The sequence below is a fragment of the Bombina bombina genome, chromosome 4 (genome assembly GCF_027579735.1).
Source record: "Bombina bombina isolate aBomBom1 chromosome 4, aBomBom1.pri, whole genome shotgun sequence".
NCBI lineage: Eukaryota > Metazoa > Chordata > Amphibia > Anura > Bombinatoridae > Bombina > Bombina bombina.
The window spans coordinates 1,000,466,321-1,000,480,386 of NC_069502.1; the positions used below are offsets into that span (position 1 = coordinate 1,000,466,321).

Below are 14,066 nucleotides of genomic sequence, written 5' to 3' on the forward strand. Positions count from 1 at the left end.
AACAATTCTTCCTGTGGATACTGACTTACGGAGATAAAGAGGGTATTAGGATTGCCACCTTGGCCTATTTTAATGGCTATCTATGTGTTACACATGCTGCAGGGTGCGCTAAGGGGAACATGTATAGTGTACAGACCTATTCATATTTTTCCTTGTAGTATGTGTAACGCCTATGTCTTGGACAGCAGTTTGAGTTTTGTGGGATCATAGTCCTTTAGCACTTTTCTGAGAGGGAAGTGCGGCATTTGAAAACTGTGTTCTTAGGTTATTTCGGATCCGGGGGTTTATTAATCCTGTAAATATAGAAAAAAAATAAAAGGCTAGGATTTGTGTATTTTATAACAAACATTTATGTGATTGATAGGTGCCATTTGCTTACAAAAATAGCAGTTGGTGAAAAAACAAAAATGACATTTTACTACTTATATATATATATTTATTTTTTTTAGAAAGTAAAATTTGAACATGACCATAACATCTAATTAAGTTTGAATGCTTAAATAGTGCAGTCCAGCAGTTTTTGATTTTTTTTTTTTTTCTTTTTGTGGGCATACATTACATGGGAATATTTTGTAATGAAGTATGAGTAGTTCATTTTAGTTTTGCCTTACAATGTGTCAACTTTGAGTTTTTGAATATTAAAGGAACTCTCAAGTCAAAGTTCAAATTTCATGATTCCGATAGAGCATGCAATTTTATGCAACTTTCCAATTTACTTTCATTACCAAATGTGCACAGTCTTATGTTTACACTTTGAGTCACCAGCTCCTACTGAGCATGTGCAAGAATTCACAGAATATATGTATATGCATTTGTGATTGGCTGATGGCTGTCACATGATACAGGGTGTGGAGAAATAGACATAACTTAGAAATTTAATTATGCAAATCTACTGTATTTACATGTCCCTTCAAGAGATGCACATTTCAATGTAGATTTTTTTTGGATGAAATATACTTGTGTTGGCCAGCTTTTACCAGAATAAGTTGTTTTAGTGGCATATCACGCTTGCTCGGAGGTGGTGACTCAATGTTTCAAATTGTTATCTCTGACACATTACATTACGTACCACTGCGCGCTCGCTGGGCAGGCTTAGGGCTTGATGTTCAAAGTATTGTCACAATAGCTCCATGTTATAAAGGTAGCTGCTTCACAATCAAGATTGCAGTTGAAATGTTCTAAAGGGATGAATCCACTGTTAGAAGGGAGTCTGTAACCAAGAGGTGTTTTAGTCCACTTCACTGTGGGATTCAATGACATACAGTGTAGCGAGGGTGTAATGTAACTCTGATTCCTTTTTAGACCGTATTAAATGACAAAAGTGTGTGTGTATATATATATATATATATATATGTATGTAGTGTTTCAAATAATAAAGCACTCGCTTGATTGTAGACATCTGATGTCTACAGTCGCAGCGAGTGCTTTATTATTTGAAATACATATACACACACATATATATATATATATATATTCTCATAATTTATGCTTACCTGATAAATTTATTTCTCTTGTAGTGTATTCAGTCCACGGGTCATCCATTACTTATGGGATATATTCCCTTCCCAACAGGAAGTTGCAAGAGGATCACCCAAGCAGAGCTGCTACACAGCTCCTCCCCTCACATGTCATATCCAGTCATTCGACCGAAACAAGACAAGAAAGGAGAAACCATAGGGTGCAGTGGTGACTGGAGTTTTAATTAAAATTTAGATCTGCCTTAAAAGACAGGGCGGGCCGTTGACTGAATACACTACAAGAGAAATAAATTTATCAGGTAAGCATAAATTATGTTTTCTCTTGTTAAGTGTATTCAGTCCACGGGTCATCCATTACTTATGGGATACCAATACCAAAGCTAAAGTACACGGATGATGGGAGGGACAAGGCAGGAACTTAAACGGAAGGAACCACTGCCTGTAGAACCTTTCTCCCAAAAACAGCCTCCGAAGAAGCAAAAGTGTCAAATTTGTAAAATTTTGAAAAAGTGTGAAGTGAAGACCAAGTTGCAGCCTTGCAAATATGTTCAACAGAGGCCTCATTCTTAAAGGCCCAGGTGGAAGCCACAGCTCTAGTGGAATGAGCTGTAATTCTTTCAGGGGGCTGCTGTCCAGCAGTCTCATAGGCTAAACATATTATGCTACGAAGCCAAAAGGAGAGAGAGGTTGCCGAAGGTTTTTGACCTCTCCTCTGACCAGAGTACACGACAAACAGGGAAGAAGTTTGACGAAAATCTTTAGTTGCCTGTAAATAGAACTTCAGGGCACTGACTACTTCCAGATTATGCAAAAGTCGTTCCTTCTTTGAAGAAGGATTAGGACATAATGATGGAACAACAATCTCCTGATTGATATTCCTGTTAGAAACTACCTTAGGTAAAAACCCAGGTTTAGTACGCAGAACTACCTTGTCTGAATGGAAAATCAGATAAGGAGAATCACAATGTAAGGCCGATAACTCAGAGACTCTTCGAGCCGAGGAAATAGCCATCAAAAACAGAACTTTCCAAGATAAAAGCTTAATATCAATGGAATGAAGGGGTTCAAACAGGACCCCTTGAAGAACTTTAAGAACCAAGTTTAAGCTCCACGGAGGAGCAACAGTTTTAAACACAGGCTTAATCCTAGCCAAAGCCTGACAAAAAGCCTGGACGTCTGGAACTTCTGCCAGACGTTTGTGTAAGAGAATAGACAGAGCAGAAATCTGTCCCTTTAACGAACTAGCAGATAAGCCCTTTTCTAAACCCTCTTGTAGAAAGGACAATATCCTAGGAATCCTAACCTTACTCCATGAGTAACCCTTGGATTCGCACAAATATAAATATTTACGCCATATATTATGGTAAATTTTTCTGGTAACAGGCTTCCGTGCCTGTATTAAGGTATCAATAACTGACTCCGAGAAGCCACGCTTTGATAGAATCAAGCGTTCAATCTCCATGCAGTCAGCCTCAGAGAAATTAGATTTGGATGTTTGAAAGGACCTTGTATTAGAAGGTCCTGCCTCAGAGGTAGAAACCATGGTGGACAGGACGACATGTCCACTAGGTCTGCATACCAGGTCCTGCGTGGCCACGCAGGCGCTATCAGAATCACTGATGCTCTCTCCTGTTTGATCTTGGCAATCAGTCGAGGTAGCATCGGAAATGGTGGAAACACATAAGCCATGTTGAAGACCCAAGGGGCTGTCAGAGTAACTATCAGCGCCGCTCCCGGGTCCCTGGACCTGGATCCGTAACAAGGAAGCTTGGCGTTCTGGCGAGACGCCATGAGATCCAGATCTGGTTTGCCCCAACGATGAATCAGTTGAGCGAAGACCTCCGGATGAAGTTCCCACTCCCCCGGATGAAAAGTCTGGCGACTTAGAAAATCTGCCTCCCAGTTCTCCACGCCTGGGATGTAGATCGCTGACAGGTGGCAAGAGTGAGACTCCGCCCAGCGAATTATCTTTGAGACTTCCAACATCGCTAGGGAACTCCTGGTTCCCCCTTGATGGTTGATGTAAGCCACAGTCGTGATGTTGTCCGACTGAAATCTGATGAACCTCAGTGTTGCTAACTGAGGCCAAGCTAGAAGAGCATTGAGTATTGCTCTCAATTCCAGAATATTTATTGGGAGGAGTTTCTCCTCCTGAGTCCATAATCCCTGAGCCTTCAGGGAGTTCCAGACTGCGCCCCAACCTAGAAGGCTGGCATCTGTTGTTACAATCGTCCAATCTGGCCTGCGAAAGGTCATACCCTTGGACAGATGGACCCGAGAAAGCCACCAGAGAAGAGAATCTCTGGTCTCTTGGTCCAGATTTAGCAGAGGGGACAAATCTGAGTAATCCCCATTCCACTGATTTAGCATGCATAATTGCAGCGGTCTGAGATGCAGGCGCGCAAATGGCACTATGTCCATTGCCGCTACCATTAAACCGATTACTTCCATGCACTGAGCCACTGACGGGCGTGGAATGGAATGAAGGACACAGCAAGCATTTAGAAGCTTTGATAACCTGGACTCCGTCAGGTAAATTTTCATCTCTACAGAATCTATAAGAGTCCCTAAAAGGAGACTCTTGTGAGTGGTGATAGAGAACTCTTTTCCACGTTCACTTTCCACCCATGCGACCTCAGAAATGCCAGAACTATCTCTGTATGAGACTTGGCCATTTGAAAGCTTGACGCCTGTATCAGGATGTCGTCTAGATACGGAGCCACCGCTATGCCTCGTGGTCTTAGAACCGCCAGAAGTGAGCCCAGAACCTTTGTAAAGATTCTCGGGGCCGTAGCCAACCCGAAGGGAAGAGCTACAAACTGGTAATGCCTGTCTAGAAAGGCAAATCTTAGGTACCGATAATGATCTTTGTGAATCTGTATATGAAGGTAGGCATCCTTTAAGTCTACAGTGGTCATGTATTGACCCTCTTGGATCATGGGTAGGATGGTTCGAATAGTTTCCATTTTGAATGATGGAACTCTTAGGAATTTGTTTAAGATTTTTATGTCCAAGATTGGTCTGAAGGTTCCCTCTTTCTTGGGAACCACAAACAGATTTGAGTAAAACCCTTGCCCTTGTTCCGTCCGCGGAACTGGGTGGATCACCCCCATTACTAAGAGGTCTTGCACACAGCGTAGAAATGCCTCTTTCTTTATTTGGTTTGCTGATAACCTTGAAAGATGAAATCTCCCTTGTGGAGGAGAAGCTTTGAAGTCCAGAAGATATCCCTGAGATATGATCTCCAACGCCCAGGGATCCTGGACATCTCTTGCCCATGCCTGGGCGAAGAGAGATAGTCTGCCCCTCACTAGATCCGTTTACGGATAGGGGGCCCTCTCTTCATGCTGTCTTAGGGGCAGAAGTAGGCTTTCTGGCCTGCTTGCCCTTGTTCCAGGGCTGGTTAGCTTTCCAGCCCTGTCTGTAACGAGCAACAGGTCCTTCCTGTTTTGGAGCGGAGGAAGTTGATGCTGCTCCTGCCTTGAAATTACGAAAGGCACGAAAATTAGACTGTTTGGCCTTTGATTTGGCCCTGTCCTGAGGAAGAGTATGACCCTTACCTCCAGTAATGTCAGCAATAATTTCTTTCAAGCCGGGCCTGAATAAGGTCTGCCCTTTGAAAGGAATATTAAGCAATTTAGATTTAGAAGTCACGTCAGCCGACCAGGATTTAAGCCATAGCGCTCTGCGCGCCTGGATGGCGAATCCGGAGTTCTTAGCTGTTAGTTTAGTTAAATGTACAACGGCATCAGAAACAAATGCATTAGCTAGCTTAAGTGCTTTAAGCTTGGCCATAATCTCATCCAATGGAGCTGTGCGAATGGCCTCTTCCAGAGACTCAAACCAGAATGCCGCAGCAGCAGTGACAGGCGCAATGCATGCAAGGGGCTGTAAGATAAAACCTTGTTGAACAAACATTTTCTTAAGGTAACCTTCTAATTTTTTATCCATTGGATCCGAAAAAGCACAACTATCCTCCACCGGGATAGTGGTACGTTTAGCTAAAGTAGAAACTGCTCCCTCCACCTTAGGGACCGTCTGCCATAAGTCTCGTGTGGTGGCGTCTATTGGGAACATTTTTCTAAATATCGGAGGAGGGGAAAAGGGCACGCCGGGTCTATCCCACTCCTTGCTAATAATTTCTGTAAGCCTTTTAGGTATAGGAAAAACGTCGGTACACACCGGTACCGCAAAGTATCTATCCAACCTACATATTTTCTCTGGAATTGCAACCGTGTTACAATCATTCAGAGCCGCTAATACCTCCCCTAGCAATACAAGGAGGTTCTCAAGCTTAAATTTAAAATTAGAAATCTCTGAATCCGGTCTCCCTGGATCAGATCCGTCACCCACAGAATGAAGCTCTCCGTCCTCATGTTCTGCAAATTGTGACGCAGTATCAGACATGGCTCTCACATCATCAGCGCGCTCTGTCCTTAACCCAGAGCTATCGCGCTTGCCTCTTAATTCAGGCAATTTAGATAATACCTCTGTCATAACAGCAGCCATGTCTTGCAAAGTGATTTGTATGGGCCTCTCTGATGTACTTGGCGCCACAATATCACGCGCCTCCTGAGCGGGAGGCGAAGGTACTGACACGTGAGGAGAGTTAGTCGGCATAACTTCCCCCTCGTTGTCTGGTGATAATTTCTTTACAGATATAAATTGACTTTTATTCAAAGTGACATCAATACATTTAGTACACATATTTCTGTTGGGCTCCACATTGGCCTTCAAACATAGTGAACAAACAGATTCATCTGTGTCAAGACATGTTTAAACAGACTCGCAATGAGACTAGCAAGCTTGGAAAATCCTTTCAAATAAATTTACAAGCAATATAAAAAAACGCTACTGCGCCTTTAAGAAGCACAAAAAATCGTCACAGTTGAAATAACAATGAACCAAATCAGTTATAGCAACCAAATTTTCACAGTAAATGTATTAAGTTAGCAAAGCATTGCACCCACTAGCAAATGGATGATTAACCCCTTAATACCCCAAAATGGATAATCAATTTAACAATTAACGTTTTTATCACAGTCAAACACACTGTCACAGGTCTGCTGTGACTGATTACCTCCCTCAAAATGAATTTTGAAGACCCCTGAGCTCTCTAGAGACGTCCTGGATCAAGGAGGAAGAAGCAGAAAGACTGAAACTGAATTTTTACTGCGCAAAAAAGCGCTAAAATAGGCCCCTCCCACTCATATTACAACAGTGGGAAACATCAGTTAACCGTTTCTATGTAGAATAAACGACAGCCATGTGGAAAATCATGCCCCAAAAGATTTATCATCAAAGTACCTCACAAAAAACGAATAACATGCCAGTAAACGTTTTAAACATGCACTTTAAAAGTTAGGTAGTGTTATTAATAAGCCTGCTACCAGTCGCTTCTACTGTAGTTAAGGCTCATACATTACTTCAGTATTAACAGTATTTTCTTAGTCAAATTCCATTCCTTAGAAAATTACTTATTGTACATACATTCATCAGCCTGATACCAGTCGCTGCTGCATTTAAGGCTGTACTTACATTACATCGGTATCAGCAGTATTTTCTTAGTCAATTCCATTCCTTAGAAAAATAATTTACTGCACATACCTTGTTTGCAGGATTTCCCACACGCTATTCCCTTTCTGAAAGTTACCCCACTCCTCAGAATGTGCGAGAACAGCCAGTGGATCTTAGTTACTTCTGCTAAGATCATAGAAAACGCAGGCAGATTCTTCTTCCAAATACTGCCTGAGAACAAACAGCACACTCCGGTGCCATTTAAAATAACAAACTTTTGATTGAAGAATAAACTAAGTATAAAAAACACCACAGACCTCTCACAACGTCCTATCTAGTTGAGTTGCAAGAGAATGACTGGGTATGACATGTGAGGGGAGGAGCTGTGTAGCAGCTCTGCTTGGGTGATCCTCTTGCAACTTCCTGTTGGGAAGGGAATATATCCCATAAGTAATGGATGACCCGTGGACTGAATACACTTAACAAGAGAAATATATATATATATATATATATATATATATATATATATATATATATATATATATATATATATATATATATATATATATATATATATATATATAGTCAATGGGAAAGGCACTCCGTATATAATGTAGCAACTTCCAGGGTGCACTTCAAAAAATCATCAAATATGCATATGGAAAAAAGGGACTGGTTCAAAGTAAAATATAACATTTAATGGTTTAAGTTAGAAATGCATGACGTTTCGGAGGCATTGCACCCCCTTTCTCAAATGCATGATACAAACAGTTTGAATATACAAAAGCAGTATGACACATACAATACCCCATCACCTTAAATACCCCAGTGGCTTCTGATGGCGCCAAGCCGCAACCGCGGCTTGCATGGTGCAGAACCGGAAGTCATGTGACCGGAAATTACGTCATCTACGTGAACCACGTGGTGACGCCGGTTACCATGGTGACAACTGTTTGTTGTCTTACGATATACACAGACAATGAGGAAGTGTCAATCAAATAGAATACAAGTACTTAACTCGGACACCGTAAAAAAAATCCTCTTGTCAATGCCATAAAGTGCCATAGAATACTGCAGTTAGCCACAAATCAGAATGCCAATATATTAAAAACAACAAAGGTAGTCGATCATAGGTGACCGAATGTAATATAAAAGCATGATAATGGTGGACATACAATAACTTATCAATTATACCCTAAGTTTGTTTAGCTGATGGTGGACATATATGCGATACCATATTACCATCAATGATCAAATATATGAGAGATGGGAAAAAACATTATCAACCATCCCAGATCTTGGATAATAAACAGTATATACACACATATCCACAACCAGTCAATTTGTGTATTCTCAGTGTCTCCTGGAATATGGTAGAAAGTACCTGAGGACTTATAAACTAAAAGGAATAAAAAGTCATATTTTAAAAGTCATTGGAGATGGATATGATTTATGATTTAAGACAGAATGAACAGTTATAATCCATATAGAGAGGTTAGATCAACTCGCAATATAAAATGGCGAGAAATCCAGCATAGTGTTTAATCCCCTAGGTGCTATGGTATCCAAAGTGTAAATCCATCTTGTCTCCATTCTTAGAAGTCGATTGCCCCTGTCATTATTTTAAATTTGAAAGGGACTTCTACTTGCAGATCTCAGGGACTGCCATGGGATCAAATATGGCCCCCACATACGCTAACCTCTACATGTCCTGGTATGAGCATTTTTTAATGCGACCCCAGGACATAGTAGAGGTGGTGTATTATACGAGATACATTGATGACGTCTTTTTGATTTGGCGTGGTACCCCGGAAACCCTGATATCTTGGGTAAATGGCCTGAATAGCCTATCTAGCCCAATCAAATTTAAACTTGAGTATGACATTGATGAAGTACACTTTTTGGACCTTAATATTTTTAAGGTAATTGATAAAGAGGTATGTAGGTTTGGCACGTCCCTCTACACCAAACCTACCGACCGCAATTCTTTATTAGATGCACGGAGCTATCATCCCACACACCAGAAGAAAGGGATAGTAGCCTCCCAGCTCACTCGGGTTCTGCGCAACAACACTGAGGCACAAAATAGAACAACACAACTAAATGAGATGTCAGAGAAATTGATTGTACGTGAGGAGAAGATCAACTTTATAACTACATTTGATCCAATGCACCAAAAAGTTGCTGGAGCAATTTCTAAACATTGCGATTTGGTGCACTCAGACAAGTCTTTACCATTCGTGAAACAACAACATCCTAGAATGGTGTACCGGGACTTGCTAGTGAAAACGGATCCAACTAGGTGCTATGAGAATACTACTTGGCTGAAATCCAACAAAAAAGGCTGCTTTAAATGTGGTGACTGTGTCACATGTGACAGCATGCTTAAAGGTGACACTTTCCAGCACCCACATACTAACAAGCGCTATAAAATCAAACACAGACTCTCATGCATGAGTACCCATGTGATTTACATGCTGATTTGCCCCTGTTTCCTTGTCTATATAGGGAAAATGGTCACTACATTTCGGGAGCGTATGGCCAATCATCGCTGTGCGATCAGGGAAGCCATCAAAAATGGCGACTCTGATCATCCAGTAGCACGCCATTTCGCCAGACATAAACATGGTGTATCAAGTTTAAAAACCATGCTGATTGACAAAGTACCACCGTTGACAAGGGGAGGTGACAGGGGCAATCGACTTCTAAGAATGGAGACAAGATGGATTTACACTTTGGATACCATAGCACCTAGGGGATTAAACACTATGCTGGATTTCTCGCCATTTTATATTGCAAGTTGATCTAACCTCTCTATATGGATTATAACTGTTCATTCTGTCTTAAATCATAAATCATATCCATCTCTAATGACTTTTAAAATATGACTTTTTATTCCTTTTAGTTTATAAGTCCTCAGGTACTTTCTACCATATTCCAGGAGACACTGAGAATACACAAATTGACTGGTTGTGGATATGTGTGTATATACTGTTTATTATCCAAGATCTGGGATGGTTGATAATGTTTTTTCCCATCTCTCATATATTTGATCATTGATGGTAATATGGTATCGCATATATGTCCACCATCAGCTAAACAAACTTAGGGTATAATTGATAAGTTATTGTATGTCCACCATTATCATGCTTTTATATTACATTCGGTCACCTATGATCGACTACCTTTTGTTGTTTTTAATATATTGGCATTCTGATTTGTGGCTAACTGCAGTATTCTATGGCACTTTATGGCATTGACAAGAGGATTTTTTTACGGTGTCCGAGTTAAGTACTTGTATTCTATTTGATTGACACTTCCTCATTGTCTGTGTATATCGTAAGACAACAAACAGTTGTCACCATGGTAACCGGCGTCACCACGTGGTTCACGTAAATGACGTAATTTCAGGTCACATGACTTCTGGTTCTGCACCATGCAAGCCGCGATTGCGGCTTGGCGCCATCAGAAGCCACTGGGGTATTTAAGGTGATGGGGTATTGTATGTGTCATACTGCTTTTTGTATATTCAAACTGTTTGTATCATGCATTTGAGAAAGGAGGTGCAATGCCTCCGAAACGTCATGCATTTCTAACTTAAACCATTAAATGTTATATTTTACTTTGAACCAGTGAGTGCCTTTTTTCTCTCTCTCTCTCTCTCTCTCTCTCTCTCTCTCTCTCTCTCTCTCTCTCTCTCTCTCTCTCTCTCTCTCTCTCTCTCTCTCTCTCTCTCTCTCTCTCTCTCTCTCTCTCTCTCTCTCTCTCTCTCTCTCTCTCTCTCTCTCTCTCTCTCTCTCTCTCTCTCTCTCTCTCTCTCTCTCTCTCTCTATATATCTATATATATATATATATATATATATATATATATATCTATCTATATATATAGTGTTTCAAATAATAAAGCACTCGCTTGATTGTAGACATCTGATGTCTACAGTCGCAGCGAGTGCTTTATTATTTGAAACTCTACATGCCTTGTTACAGCACCCTGGCAAGTTGGAGTTTGTTGGTGGGAGTGCATATACTATACACCCTGGATAGGATATATATTTATTAGGGCTGGGAGATATGACCCAAAAATTTTTTTGCAATATTTAAAAAAATAAATAAATAAATAAATAAATTGCGATTTAAGCGCAATTTTATTAAAAATTACTATAACACCTTCATTTTTCAATAAAACGTTTATTTAACACTACAGAATCTTACTGTACATGTTTATCAATGTCTAATACACTCTTGGAGCATAAAAATACAAAATAGTTAAAATAAAATTAGCTAGTGCTACCTGTGCTGTGGTTACATAGATAGTATAAAGTCCCTTTATTTAACAGTACACTACAGAATTTTACTATACATGTTTCTCAATGTCCAATGCACTCTTGGAGCATAAAAATACAAACCATAAAAGAAGTTTAAAAAAAAAAAAAAAAAGTTAGTAAGGCACTATAAAGTATTTGTACACACTTTTGAGCTGTCCCACCGCCACACCACTCCTTGACCACCCCCAAACTGCTCCCAGATGACTCCCACACACTCTCTTCAATCTCTTCCAAAATGGCCGTTTCACGGCATTCTCAGGTCCGCCCACGGCCGCACACTGGTCTACCACTCATCCTCCTTCTCCGCCTCCGTTTTCAGGACAAGCTGAGGATTTTTTTTTTAAAACCGCTGCGATTAATCACGGTTTAAAATCGCATCCGCGATTAATCGTGCAGCCTTAATAAAAAAAATAAATATATATATATATATATAATATATGTATAATATATTACATATTACAGAAAGAATGTAGTGATATCTGGGTCCCCTCAAACCCAGAGACACGATATAAAGGGAAATATAGAACAAAAAGAGGTTTGTGGATTGGCGCAAAACTTCAGTTTATCTCAGTGATTAAAAAATATTGAGTAAAAGTAATTTTTAAAAAATATATTAAGGGAAAATCTAGGCAGTTTGCGTAGGTACAAGGCCTATAGGACCTGTCAAGCAGTTCCAACAATAATATCCAAATACAAAAAACATGGACACAGTATAAATATAAATAAGTTGGGTGCATAAAAAGTCCCAACAAATAGTGGTTTCTATAAGGTAGGTAAGTATGGCACAAGCCGCAGACAGAGTTCATAAGGTGCAAAAATAGGGAGGCAAGAGTCCTGGTCTATCTACTTACACTCTTCTACCTCAATCATTATGAGGTAAGGGCCACACAGTGTAGGTATGGTCTTGTCACGGACACCAGACGAATCATGTCTCCATGTAATATCAGGCTTTGTCCAGGTAGCATGAAACACAAAGTGAAAGAGAGTGCAACACAGTTTTATTTATTACAAAACACACAAAGAGCAACCAAAGGTTTATGTGCTCACATTTAAAAACCTCAATACATATGAGGTAATTCAAAGCAATTCCACACACAGGCAGAAAATCTCTCTTAAGCTGAATACATCGTCAGGACATATAAGTTCAAAGTAGTGGCGTCTTTCAGAAATGATCCTTACGCGTTTCAATGGTTAATGCTGTATGCTCCTTCATCATCAGAGGATAGATTGATAAAAAGTCTGTCAAAAGAACTCTGATAAGGGGGAAGTCTGCATCTGCAGAGGCTTAGATACAAGGTAACCAACAGAGGTAAAAAGTATATAAAAGTGATAGTAAAGTTGAAATTAAACTTTCGTATTTCAGATAGGGTATGTCATTTTAAACAACTTTCTAATTTACTTCCATCATCAAATTAGCTTTGTTCTCTTGTTGTTCTTAGTTGAAGGCTAATACTAGGTAAGCTCATATGCTAATTTCTAAGCTCTTGATGATTGCCTCATTTGAATGCATTTGACAGTTTTTCACAGCTAGAGGGTGTTAATTCATGTTTTTCATATAAATAACACTGTACTCTTGCACGTGCAAGTTATTTAAGAGTCGGCACTAATTGCCTAAAATGCAAGTCTGTCAAAAGATCTGAGATAAGAAGGCAGTCAACAGCTTAGCTACAAGGTAATTACAGAGGTAAAAAGTATATTTCTACAACAGTGTTGGTTATGCAAAACTGGGGAATGGGTAATAAAGGGATTATCTATCTTTTTAAATAATAATTCTTAGTAGACTGTCTCTGTAAAGAATGCAGGAAATTAATGTAAAAAAATATTTTACTGTAAGAGTGAATAGTTTACTCATAATGTGTACAGAATTTATAGTGAGGCATGTAAATGCAATGTGATGACCAGTGTTCCCTCTAAGACCAGTTTTGTGAGCTGCCCAGCAGTGAAACAGAGTAATTAACAAACACTACACAATGCAGACTGCAAGGTGTGGTTCCTTTAATAACTGTTTCACTGCTGCAACACTCACAAAACTGGCTTTAGAGGGAAGATTGGTGATGACCATAGCTTCTGGTATGTATATATTATATTTAGCTGATCAGTATTTTACGGTGACATTCAACAGTGACAACACAGCTAATGCATTAGCAAACAGGTCAAAAATAGATGAATAACCTGTTATAGTTGAGACCAACAAGTGTTAAACAAGTGCTTCCCTACTATAGTATTTCATGACATTCTTGTGATGAAACATTCTTCATGTGACCTTGGTTGTGTATTTATTTATATCTTCAAGCTTTGTGTCTAAAATAGGTTGCCCTTTTATGTAGCCTGTAGTTTAAAGGTCATTTTCTGACTGCTTATGGTATTGACTGTGTATATGATATATTTATTAATTGATTGTATTAGTCTGTACAGCATTACAAACCGGATACAAAATGTGAACTTACCTATTTATAGATAATTGTGCTTGGTAAAGTTTAGGAGGAACAGTAAGATCTTCTGGGAACATGCAGTGGTGTAATTTGGTTGCTACTGAAAATGTTCCAGAAATCCTTAAAAAACAAACAAAAAAACAGGCAACCAATTAACAGTGAGTGACCCTTCTGTTTTGCTTAGAACATGCAATGTGTTTGAAAAGAAGACTTGTTTTGGATGGATCTACTTGAGATTAATTTCATAAGGACACTGACTCAACCATATTCCATGTTTGGGTAAAGGAACATAATAGCTTAAAGGGAAACTCAAG

The 14,066-nt window shown here is 39.6% G+C and overlaps 1 protein-coding gene across 2 annotated transcripts in view; it reads left to right on the forward strand.

The window, feature by feature from the left end:
- The window catches only part of UGP2 (UDP-glucose pyrophosphorylase 2), a 481,750-nt gene that overhangs the window by 52,485 nt on the left and 415,199 nt on the right, over positions 1 to 14,066 (forward strand). The gene's annotated exons all lie outside the window — the stretch shown is intronic.